Below are 14,204 nucleotides of genomic sequence, written 5' to 3'. Positions count from 1 at the left end.
AAGTTTAAAGGCTTTGAATTTTGTCACAAGATTAGACATTTCTATAATGTACTCCCTCATGTTTCCTTTTCCTTTATATCTCATTGAAATTGTCTTATTAAGAATAGTACTTGTTTCAGCCTTTTCGTTAGTAGCGAATCGATTTGCGATTTCTTTTAAGAAACCTTTGTCATCTTTGTTCTCTGTTATAACGTACCTCTAAATGATTTCGGAATTGAGTGTTGCATCATTATCAAGCTCATACGATTTGATCGCTCCCACTTCTCCTATGCAAACTTTTGTTCATTCGAACTAGTTTCATTTAAGTCCGCGGGATGATCAAATCTTAATGCATAATCAAGATCCATGCAACCAAGAACAATCATAATGTGCTCTTTCCATTTTTTGAAGTGTATGCCGTTAAGCACATGAATATTGTTCATATTGACAGATATTGAAGGCAGTATAAGATAAATAAATAATAATCACAATTAGTCATTCAAATAAATTATGTATATGCGAATATAATCAAATTAAAAAATGAAGGAAAATAACAAATAAACTCAAAGCTGAATATTTATTAAATACATATACACAAAAGTGGGCCCATCTCAAGATACCTAATACAACAATATTATTTAGTCTTTGGACAAAAATAATTACTCGTAAGTGGTACTCTTATACATAGTTTATAAATATTGATTACTAAAGCGGCCTAACAATATGCCTTTCCTTGGCCGGCACTCTATCAGCATGCATTACAATGTATCATATATTCATGACTATCCAAAATTTGGCTAAAATAATCTCCTTTGTGATAATTATTTTACATAGATAAAATATTCTAACATGTTCAAAGTAAATAAATCTACACAGTAGAAATTACTTTGACAACGTATTAATTCAATCTATTCACTTTTAAACAAGAAGCACAAATAAAATAACGACTATACAAAAAATCCAACCAAACCATTCAAAAATAAAACTGAAAAAAGATAAAAATCTTCCCAGAATAACATATATGAAAAAATATATATATAATAGCAGTGGCAGATGTACATGTATTCCAGGGGTTCATCCGAACCCCCTTCATCGGAAAATTATACTATTTTTATGTGGTAAATTTTTTTTTTATGTATAAATAATAGAGGCTGAACCCCCTTCGACTAATCCGTATATATACTACTGAACCCCTTAACTGAAAATCCTGGATCCGCCCCTTTATAATAATACTCCGTATATAAGTACTCTTTAACTTGAAAAAAGGACAGATCTTACCAAAGTCCAACAAATCACAAAAAATAAAAAAATAAAATAAATTACCTTTAACATTTAGTCTTATCCCTTTTATGATTTTTTAAAATTGGATAGCATATTATCCATGCAAAATTTGGTCATCTTGAATGAGGTGATAAGTAAAGGAATGTTTTTTCTTTAAATAATGGCAACCAGGTACTAAATCAAGAAATCCTTTACAATATATCAAATTCTCATAAACAAGTTTTACCGAACATGCAGTGCACAAGAATACGAACCCTATCCTTTTCACATTTTTCTAAATTTTTTCTTTTGCAAGTGCCCAACCAATCGACGTCTTGCAGTAAAATAAGAACATCGGAGTTTATACAGTCACACGATCGACTTAAAACATCAAAAATAATTTCGAAAGATAAATATATATCACATCTAATAATTTAACAATACCTTGCTCTTGATATCACTTGTTGAAAAACCTTAAAGAATTCACCCAAAATCACATATGAATCATAAGATAGAGATTCCAAACTAGAAGAATAGTAGAAGTACTAACCTTGTTCCATTACAATAACTTGATTTGTTGAAGATCTTCTTTTCTTTTGTAATCAATTTATCTGATCTTCTAAGCTTTAATACGCGTTCTATATTCTTTTCTAAGATGAGTAAGAGAAAGAAAAATTACGTACAAACTTAGTGACCATGATCAAGGGTGGCTCAAGGGTTAAGGGCTAGTGAAACATTTGCTTTAGGCCCCAAAATTTTAAAGCCTCAAAAAAATTAATAGTAAATTTCATGATTTCAGTTTCACTTGAAATAATAATGAAGATTGTGTAAAAAAATTATCCTAAAAAATACAATAAGAAAGAGATACTAATTTTTACTAGAAATATTTTAGATCTTCGAATTAAGCAACTCAAACTTTATATTAATAATTAATGTTTCTATAAATTACATATATACACAAGATAACTTTACCTCATCTATATCTATATCTATAATCTATAATCTATAATATATTAAAAGTGTGAATACCCTTAGAAAAGTGATTTGCACTTTTTGCCCTTCATTAAAAGTCTGTATTTTAGATAAAATCGTCTTTCCACTATTTTCCCTCATTTATTATATCGTTATATTATAATATTTAAATATAAACATTTCTATAACATATGGTAAAAAAATATCCTTTGAAAAAATTTCCTTAAAAAACACAAAAACCAAAAAATACCCTAAAGTTCCACAAAAAAAAAAAAAAAGTTATTTTAATTTTTGAAGGAAGAAAAAATGAAAACACGTAATTAAATTTTTGAGGAAAAATTTCCAATTTCCTAAAGTTATGTTGTAGTATTAATTTAATAAAATAATTAATTTTTTCCTTTTCGCAAAATAAAAATAAAAATCTTTCATATTTAGATAATTTTTTTTTGTAGGAAAAGATATTGGAAATTCCTTTTTTCATTAATTTAGTACCATAACTAATTTTTCGCAACATAAAAATAAAAATCAAAAAAGAAAATAAGTTATTTTTATTTTTTAAGGAAAAATATGAAAACACGTAATTAAATTGAGGGAAAAAATTCAATTTCCTAAAGTTATGTTGTAGTATTAATTTAATGCCATAATTAATTTTTTTATTTTCGCAACATCAAAATAAAAATCTTCCATATTTAGATAAAAAAAATTTGTAGGAAAAGGTATTGGAGAATTCTTTTTCCGTTAATTTAATACAATAATTAATTTTTTTCATTTAACATAAAAATAAAAATCTTTCATATTTTAATTTGATACCATAATTAATTTTTTTCTTTTCGCAACATATAAATAAAAATCTTTCATATTAAGATGATTCTTTTTTGTAGGAAAAAGTATTGGAGAATTCTTTTTTTCTACAATAATATAATAACATCTACAATGTAAAATTTGTTGGGGGAGATATTCTAATAACTGCTTTTTTTTTTATGAACTCTAAAGGTGTCATCTACAATCACGAAAGGTTAGGTTTAATTGTATTATTCTAATATTTCGATTATCGTATTATTTTGTTATAGTTTTTTTTATGTTTAAGTCTATGTTGCAGATGAATGTTTGGTTGGACTTTGAAAATTTTGCGTTAAGGTTATGTTTGATGATATTGTTGTAATATTCTCGAATACAATACGTAGTTTCTGTTCTGTTATTACTTGTTATTTTTTCAAGTGATAGATTAACGTGTGATCGGGCTTTGAGAATTTTTCTTAAGGTTAGGATTTAATTGCATTGTTATGATATCTTGATTATCATATTTTTTTATTGAATTTATAGTGGTAGATAAATGTTCGGTCAGACTTTGAGAAATTTTTGTGTAAAAGTTAGATTTAATCAATTTATTTTGTTGTAATTTCTGATCTATCACATATGACTTGACATGAAGCATATGTGCAAAACACGTACATTATTAATTAATATATAATCCATAATCTATATATATAATTATAATTATAATTATAATTAATATATTAAAAGTGTGAATGGCCTTAGAAATGTCGTTTAGACTTTTTACCCTTCATTAAAAGTCTTTGCTTTAGACAAAATCATTTTTCATTATTTTTTCTTAATATTTAAGAGTTAAAAATTAATTAAATATATTTATGATAAAAACTTTCCTTATTAGAAGTCATTAGGATTAACGACCCTCAGGTCGCATAACTCTTATTAATGCGGTCCTTAACTCACTTCCGAATCACGTAATGCAGATCAACAGGTTACCTTCTCAACTCATTAAGAGAATGGATAAATGTGAAAAATACTTCCTTTGGGGTATTATAGAATTCCGTAAGAAAATTAATTTAGTTAAATGGGCCAATATCACAAAACCCAAAAAGGACGGCGGGTTGGGCGTCCAAAGGTTAACTTCTAACAACTATGCCCGATTGGCCTCGACAACATGGAGACTTTTCCATGCACAGAATTCAATTTGGGAAGATATTTTAAGGAACAAGTACCTTAGACTCTCCCCGAACTCCACTTCCACCTCCACAATCTGGAAAAACCTCATGTTGGGATGAAAATACTGTCAAAAGGGGATTGTTTGGCAATCGAAAAATGGAATGTGCATTAACTTTTGGAACCAACCATGGATTAAGCCTGGCACCACCCTTAAGTCCATGATTCAAGGCCCTTTAATACGTTCGGAGGAGCTGAAGCATATTTAAGACTACAAAGCCAATGGTTCTTGGAACCTGGTAAGCATTTCGTTTGCTCTTTCTCAGGCTGTAGTTAACCAAATATTGGTAGTACACTTTTCTATGTACCCAATTACTTTTGACCTCATCAAGTGGGGTCTTACACCCACGTGTAAATTTATGGTCCAATCCTACTACAACCAAATTAATCTTTCAAAAAATCAGTCCCCTGCCACAAATGACTTCAATTGGATTTGGAAACTTTAAATTATTCCCAAAATCAAATACTTTATCTGGATGATAAGGTTAAATAATCTACCAATGGCCTCGTTCTTACATCATATCTCCTGTATATAATCGCCTACTTGGCAAGCTTTGTAGCCACAGAGTTCCTGAAACCACACCTCACCTATTTTCTTCCTGTCCAGGGCTTAACCAATTCTGGGAAAACATTATCGTATGAACAGGTTCAGGGACCTCCAATTTTCTACCACCTTCTCATTCCAACTTGGTACTCATATCTTGGATTCGAGATAATTTCCATTATCATACTACCACGCCTCCAAATTTGCCATTGAATGTCTTACTCCCGTTCAGTTTGTGGGTTATTTGGACTCACTGCAATAAATATTTATTCGAAGATCAAACAGGAGCTCTGTCTTCAAACATTGCCATCAACACAGAAGTTGAGTACTATTACCTTGCTGCGAAACTTAGGAACGATGCCATTCCTGTTACTCTGTATGTCAAATGGACCACCCCCCCCCCCCCCCCAAAAAAAAAAAAAACAACAACTTCTTAATGCTTAATACTGATGCTACTTTGGTCTCAAAACCTAACATTGGGGGACTGGGAGGTGTGTTCCGCAATTACAAGGGTGATTGGGTAATGGGTTTTACTGTATGTACGCCTGCGCAGGATATTTTTCAATTGGAAACTTTATCCCTCTTGATAGGTTTACAAATTGCTATGGAGAACAATCTTAAGCCTTTAGAAATTAATGTGGATGCAAAACAACTCAGTCATATGTTGTCGGACATTGACATAGCAACTTCCACTAACATTTCTACTCTTTTGTTAAATTACAGGTACCTGCTCCTCCAGCTAGGTAGTCCGGTGGTTACTTATATATACAGAGAGCAGAACAGGCTTGCTGATGGCCTTGCAAAGAATGTCATCTCTATTGCTTTACCATCCACCTTATCTAATAGTACAGTTCTCACAATAAATGCTACTACTTTTTAGACGCCTCCTCAAGACTTGTTGATTTTTTGTGAAGTTGATAAGCGAGGAGACTATGCAACTAAGAGGGTTAACTCTCTGGGAGTTTTTCCACCTAGTACTTATGTAAATACTCCTACTAGTTTGGATTTAGACTTTTCTGGATGGTTTGTAAATATTGCATCTGGTGCAGATACTACGGTAGCTATGCTACCAAATGGCTCTCTGTAGTTCTTTTTGTTATGATGCTAATATAATACTACTATCCTTATTACCAAAAAAAAGGATTAATGACAACTAATAAATCTGATAAAGTTTATAAATCTGCATCTGCATATACAATATATTAAATCCATCAACCACTTGAAACTTTTGGTGGTAAAATATATATGTGTTTACAATCAAATATATATTTTAAACTTTTTGCACTTCATTAAAAATCTTCGTAATAGATAAAATCGTCTAATTTTAAATAATCAAAATTTACACGTGAGAGGCACGTGTGGCTAAACTAGTTACATAAAATCCCATATTAGAAAAGAAATTACAAAAGTCCTAAAATAATTACTTAAATCCCTTAAATTCACAATTTCTCTTTCATCCCCCTCATACATATCAAAATACCATATTTTGCTCCTATTTTTGTGCACTGATTTTTTCTTTATATATGTGCTCATTTATTTACTCCTAAAATCAAACTAATGTAATATTAATAATCTCTCATCCCCCTCCTATTGCATCACTTATGTAATTTTTAGTTCAAAATTTTCTTTTTTATCTTTAGAAATTAGGAATCCACCTGCAGTTAGTTAGGGATTTGGACTTGGCAATTGGCATACAATCTACATCACTATTTTTTTAAAAATTGTTATTACTATTATTATTATTATTATTATTATTATTATTATTATTATCAAAACGTTTAATTCATGTATTGCTGGAATAAAGACTCTTACTTCCTTATTTACCAAAATTTGAAACGAACATATGCTGATATGTTTTTAATTATATTTTTTCATAGTTTTCAAAGTCAGATCTTTTCTTTATTTGCTATTTTTTTGAAATTAGTTAACCCGTAAAGTATAAATTTTTTTGCAATGGAGTCTGATCGTGTATTGTTATTCTCGTTGTTGGTTTCATTCTTGGTTATTTTGATTATGAAGAACCCAATTTTGTAGAGAACCGCTCGAAGCACCAAAATAATCCAGTAACAATGAAGAAATTGAGGGAAGTTGTCGGCTTAAGTTCAAACAAGAAAGCTCCAAAATCATCAAGTAAGAAAAAGGTTGATGATTCTGGACGACCACATCTACCGAAGGTTTAGTTATCATTAAAATATGTATTAGCAGCACTATTCTATATATTAGATTTCATTATAAAGTTTTTAAGATTATATAGTGAATTGTATAAGGTGTTCGTATACATGTGAAACAGTATTAGATTATATTTATTACTTGTATAAGGTTTACACATACATGTGAAACTGTTGTATGAGGTTGACTTTTATTTGTTTTGGCAGTATGATTCTATGTATAAGATTAGATTATACGTGTATTAATACTATATTATTAATTGTATAAGGTCTACGTATACATGTTTAATAATGTTCTAAAATTTGGTAACCTTATACATTAAACTATATTGTATGAAGATATTGTAACATTGAATTGGTTGATCCATACAAACGCTTCACTACATGTATATTACTATAGCATAAAACATTACAATGATAGAGTAAAAAGTTCATATTTATATCCAATGTATAATAAATCATTATGCATTAATTGTACGATTAACAGAACTTACTCATTAAACATTATATAATTACATTTCAAATGTATAATGAACCCTTACACATTACTTTGTAACATTAAGGCAAATTTTTTACTTAACCATTGTATTATCAGATTTCATACTTTAGCCTAATTTAATATTTATTAACCATTGTATATGATAATATTATACATTAGTTGATTGGTTATACATCAATATTTTTACGATTAAGATTTCACATGTATAATGAACCCTTACACATTAGTATGTAAAATTAATGCAAGTTCTTACTTAACCGATATATTATCAGATTTCATACTTTAGCATAATTTAACATTTATTAACCATTGTATATGATAACATTATACATTAGCTAGTTGGTTATACATCAACATAATGTTGATCTTATACATCACTGCCATGCAACGTCTTATCATTCCAAACAATCATACAATCTTTAATATATGTGAAACAGATACACACCAACAAAATACTACTGTTAGCAGGAAATATACATCTGGAACAATTAAAGCATCTAAAGAAAACGAACTAACAATCATAAATGAATATAAAATTGAATAATCTTATTGAAATATAATTTTTTTTATTAACAACTGAAATTGAATTAGCGTTATTAAAACTAGATCATCTATTTTTCAGATTCATTAGATAACAATGAAAGTTGGTTATTCAAAGTTAACATTATTAATCACTTGCTTCTTCCAGATGAACATGTAAAGTATGATCTAACATAATTAGGTCGTCACATCGAAAAACAAACTATCTTTTCAGATATCCTTTGAGAAAAAATCGCAGGTGTGTCACTTGTGAAGAATTACCTTTCACAATATACTTTACTTCTATTTTTTTCAACCTTTATCACTATCTAATTTTGTAGCAATCGTCAAGATCAACCTCAAATAATACTTTTTGAAACAACAATACCATCACTTTTGTATTGTTGATATACAATTTTAGACTGTCAAGAACCCGAATGCCTCAACAATATAGCGATGTTTATATTGATGTTGTCAGTTGGAATAAACAAGATCTTTGCATAAGCCAAAAACAACAAGATTTTGATGTTCGATAAGAATTGTTGATGGAGAATCGAATTTTTAATAAAGTTAATTGTTGTGAATTTTTGTAGTAAAACATCAATTTGAATTACGATTACTATTTTTAAGGATCCACCAAATCTGAAAATAATTAATTTTCATTAATTAAGGTAGAGATAATTGCAGCTGATTTTATTTCCTTAAATTTAGCAAGATAGAGATAATTGCAGTTGATTTTATTTCCTTAAATTTAACCGAAACAGTTATCTTATACATTCGAATTATGTATGAGGTTAGATCGACATGTATATATACTTTTCAAATCAAGGAGAGAGAAAAGGAATATGAGATACACTGTAATTAGTTTCAGTAAAGGTGGGATTTCTGTTGTTTATACTTAATGTTTTAACAATAACATCCAAGTTAATATATTGCAAAGAAATGTCTAACATCTTATTAACTATAATAAATCTTTTTATTATTAAATGTCATATTATATGTGAAGTTAAAGGTTACGTATTTTTTAAAATATTACACAAAAAAAACTAATATACAACAACAAAAAATAACTCTAAATTATTATAATATTATTTTTGTATGAATATTTATATATGTAGGGCTCTTATTTAAGTTTGGCTTTAGGCCAGTAATTTTATTGAGACGGCCAAGACCATGATATTTGTGTTCTGACTGCAACCCTTTAATCATGCCTCTTTAGAAGATGTATCTTTTCAATTTAGTTTTCATCACAATTATGAAAAGGACCATGAGGTTTAATTTATAAAAATAAACCAATACTAATAAGATATTTTACATTTTAGGTCCAAATACTTTAATACTTTATTAGATCATAAATTGGGCTTCTATAGAAACAACATATCTATGTAGAGAAAATGGCCAAAAGACCGTCCAAGATTTACCTCAAATCCCAACTACACACTTAATCTTCACGGGAGTACTATCACCCTCCCTGATCTAATTTTTCATGTATTTATTACCCCCTAAATGCTGAGCTGGCACGGAAGGTGAGAACATCCTCTCTAGGCGCGTTGGTTCAGTCCCAACAACTCCAAAAGTAAGAGTTTAGCCTTCCACATGTATAATACACATCATTAATTAATTTTTTGATGAAATAAATCATGAAAAATGACTCTCTGTCTCTCTTCCAATGGTCTTCTTCCTCTTCTTTATATCACTCTTCTCCTTGTCCACCATTGCCTTCATCTTACTCTATTTTTTTTAATTTCTTTAACCTACATTTTAGATTTTAATCTCATTTTCTACTTGAATTCTTGGAGTTTTATTTTGTAATTTGGTTCAACTCTTAATTTAGGATTTGTAATTTGATGATAGATTTTGTTAGAATTCATGAAATGACAAATTCGAAATTGAATAAGATTTGTATGGACGAATCAAACCCAATGCTCAATGCTGTTGTGAGATACAAACGTGGTATTTTGCTTGACTTTCAAACTTCATGGTCGAATTCAAATCCGAGAAGAAGATTTTGGTCTTGCCCCTACTATGGTGTATGTATTTTGCATTGTATTTTGCTGTCGCTTTATATTTAAATTATATTAATGTACTGATTTCTACAAAAATTTTTAGTCTAAAAAATATAATTTTTTTCTATGGAGGGACAAAGAAAAAGTGGATCCAAGATCAAATTTTATCATTTCAAGATTGGTAAATAAAATCAATGAGTTGGAAGAAGAATTATGGCTTAAACAGGTCCAAATTGATAACTTGACGTGGGAGAAGAGGCACAATGGAAGATGGAGATAGTGTTGTAAATTTTATATACCTCTCTCTAAATATATCAGATTATGTTGAGTTGTCTTTTGCCTAGTCGTACTTCATATTTTTGTTTTTGTGTAGTCGTACTTTTGATGTTTGTTGTGCTGTTGCTATGTTATTGTTTGCACTTACAATATCATGTCTTGTGTCGCTTCTATGTTATGGTTTACAATTACAAAATTGTGTCCTGCATTGCTGCTAGGTTATTGTTTACACTTGCTGTGTCTTGTGTTGTTGCAATGTATTATTTAACTTGCAAATTTGTATATTGTGTTGCTGTCATTTAAACGTACAAACTGGTGTAATGATAGTGTTGTTTAAGCAAAGCACTGTTCTAATGCTATGTTTTTCTTTACGCTTAGATAGTGTAGTGGTAATGTTGTGTTAACATTATAGCAACATCATCACCATTTAAACAGCACAACAATAATGCCTAATGACAACATTCATCAACAAAATATTCCAACTTCAAATATCATCATTTATACCAAAATATATTCACATTCATAATGCCTAACCATTAGGCAATATTAGTCAACAAAATATAGTGCTTAAATTGTTTTCCAACACCAAAATAAAATTGTTTTCATGTCAAATAAACTAACTTAAAACAATGATTAAAATACATCAATAGAACTACAATTTTCATGGCATGTTGGACTGTGAAGAAGCGGTATTTTGACTTGGATGGTTTGAACTACTTCCCACTTTTTTCTTTCTTCTATTCTCTTTAAGTTCTTGTAGTTTTCTTGTTGAGATTGCTGATTTGCCATTCCATTTTAATTTACCGGTACTACTTGGTGTATAACCAATGTCACCAGTTACATCAATTGATCTTGCCACCTTTACTTGACCATTAGAGTATATCTTACTGCTAGGCATGCCAGGCTACAGGGAAGGATAAAAAAGTTTAAGAATCAACATATATCTATGACTCATAATTTACAAATCATATAACAAAGTAAGTGTCACGCCTCAAATCCTATTGGGGCGGACTGGCACCCGTAACCGAGGAGGCCTGGGAGAACCAGCTCATAACCTTATACTTTCCATGCATACCTCTATGACAACTCAAAATTCGGACAACATCATGTCGTATATAAAAGGAAATAATCACCTGTATAAGCTCGAGCAAACATATATATTTATATACAATACTTGGCCGTTGGAGCCATCACGTCTATTAACAAAACACCACCTTGACTGTACATTAGGTCTATAAAGCCTCTAGACAATACACAGAGTTTAACTAAGGTCGGGACACACCCCGTCATATAACTAACTTCTATACAATACCAAAAGTGACTGGATATGATACGGAAAGCCCCGAAACAAACTGGAGCTCATCAAAAGCAGCTGGATATCCTGGCTCCTACTTGTGCAGTGTATAAGCTGAGGTACCTGTGCCTGCAGCATGAAATGCAGGTCCCCCGTGGGGGACGTTAGTACGAAATATGTACTGAGTATGTAAAGATGTAGCTAATCACATATGATATAGGAGCTTAATAGAAATTAGGAACAAGTTAATAAATCGTAATAGGAGTGGACCACACTTACTAGAACTTGTGACAACCTGTATATTATATTTATTCAATCACTTTACCTTCGTTCTTATCATCTTTGTAATTATTACTGTACTGTATGTGACCATTAGGCTGCCTCCAGTACATATCAACTGGGATCGATCCATGATAGGCTTATGCCCCTGGGATACCACCCATAAATACATAAATAGGGATCGGCCCATGATAGACTTATGCCCCTAGGATACCACCCGATAAGAGAGAACTTCTATAACTTAATTTAATTAATCTTTGAGATTGTTATTTCGGTTGCCACCGCATTTTTGATACTTTGAAACAGTGATACATCAATAAGAGACATATAAATAGACCATCAATGCAATAACAATGAAGTAAGAACTCATTGGCACATCAATGAAGTGTTTTGGAGTCATCAATGCCATAACAATGAAGTAGGAACTTATTGGTATATCAATGAAACTTTTTGGAGTCATTAATAGCACATGCTTCTTGTTTGAGTAACCGGATACCTTCTGACATTCATTAGTGCAATAAACATGTAAGATTTGGAAAACAAGTAAGTATTGGAATGTCTTGACATCTTGTAGGGTGGAAAAAAGTTCATTGGTAACGTAGGACATCATACAAAACCATTATGGATCACATGTTACTGAATAACTTTGGAAACTTTCTCAATAGAACAATTGTTCACTTTCATGCTAAAGATATGGTATAGAGTATGCTTTACATACCTGACTGTCAACCTTCAATACTAGTCCCAAATGGACTTTCCGTCTTTTTGGATTACTTATCTACAATGAACATATATAGCAATCTAGTATTAGCAACCAAACGTCACAATTCAATTATTTGAATTCAGCAAACTAGTGGTTAAGTAGTAAGCCTTAATTACACCATAAAGGGTGTCACTTTAACCCTCTTATATTTCAATTACATTCACATGTCATGCATATTCATACAACATCCTCCAATATCAAGTTTGGATTCATTTATCCTTCCAACCAATTCATTAAACCAAATTGAGCCATAGACATAAATAATCATCAATTCAATAGTATATCACCATATCCACCATTCATAACTCAATTACCATATCCACCTTCCATAACTCAATTACCATATCCACCTTCCACAATTCAATACAACCAAACCATGCAAAATAGTCCATAACCCTATTTCCATCACCTTTTAATAACAACCAATACATATAATCCTCTATCATATATATACATATGGAAAAGAACAAAGGAAAACAATATTCATACCTTAGAATTCACCTCTCTATTATGCAATCCTGTTTGCACAAATAATAGGTGCCGTTCGAAGCTCTCGAGATGACAAACGCAGTTATCGCATTACTTTGGAATTTCTACGGTTGAATCAAAAGTAATTTAAAGGTCAAATTTGGCTAGGGTTTGTTCTTCCTCAATGATTGATGATGAAAATGAGTTTTTGAAATCATATACATGTATATATACACATATTCCCATCCATAATATAATAGGAAATGACCAAAATGCCTTTAAAATTTAAATAATGTCAAATCTGTCCTTTGGGGAATGTTTTGATAAGCTAAAGTAGATCGACCATAACTCTTTTCTCCGATATAGAATTTGGGTGAATTGGTATCGTTGGAAGGATAATTCAAAGGGCTTTCATTTCATATAAAGTAGGCCACCCAGTTCGTCCAGTACAAGGAGTTATGGTCATTTGAAGTTGACCCTAAAAATCTGTTTTGATAGGCTGAAGTAAAACGTGTATAACTCCTTACTTAGACGTTGTATTTGGATGAAACCAATTGCATTGGAAATAAGACTCAAAGATCTTTCTTTTCATAGGTTTCATCTCTCCCAGTTCGTTATATTAACGAAGTTATGATCGTTCGAAGTTGACCCAAAAATCTGGTTGGCCTCAGTAGTTTGTGTGCAGGAAATTTTCCTGCACATTTACTATTCCCAATTATCCTGACCACCATTTTGTAGTTTCGAACGTGATCGATTATATCCTAAACCTATCCGTTTTTGGAAATCTTTATATTGTTGGAAAGCTTATTCAATAACCTTCGCATGGAACCATCGACGGGCAAATTCCGGTATAAATAAAATAAAAAAATTAATTCCATATAAATAAGACCAATACACGTACTTGAATACGTCAATACACGTATTTGAATACGGGGTGTTATAGTAAGAGACTTACATTTAGGACATTAAAGCCATTTTCAGCTTGAAACACACCCATTCCTACTAATCTTTACCTTTTGAATGGCGCAGTGTTTTCCCTACCACTACCTATTTCTCTTTTTGTAGTTCCAGCTATTGAAGATGATGTACAAAAATCAGAAGGTGCAGAAGAGGATGCTGGAAAAATAGTATGTACTGGAGGTGCTGTAGGTAGAGGAGTTGCAGTAGCACCTA

The sequence above is a fragment of the Capsicum annuum genome, chromosome 6 (genome assembly GCF_002878395.1).
Source record: "Capsicum annuum cultivar UCD-10X-F1 chromosome 6, UCD10Xv1.1, whole genome shotgun sequence".
Taxonomy (NCBI): Eukaryota; Viridiplantae; Streptophyta; class Magnoliopsida; order Solanales; family Solanaceae; genus Capsicum; species Capsicum annuum.
The sequence above is the reverse complement of the archived record's forward strand: the minus strand, read 5'-3'. Positions refer to the sequence as shown.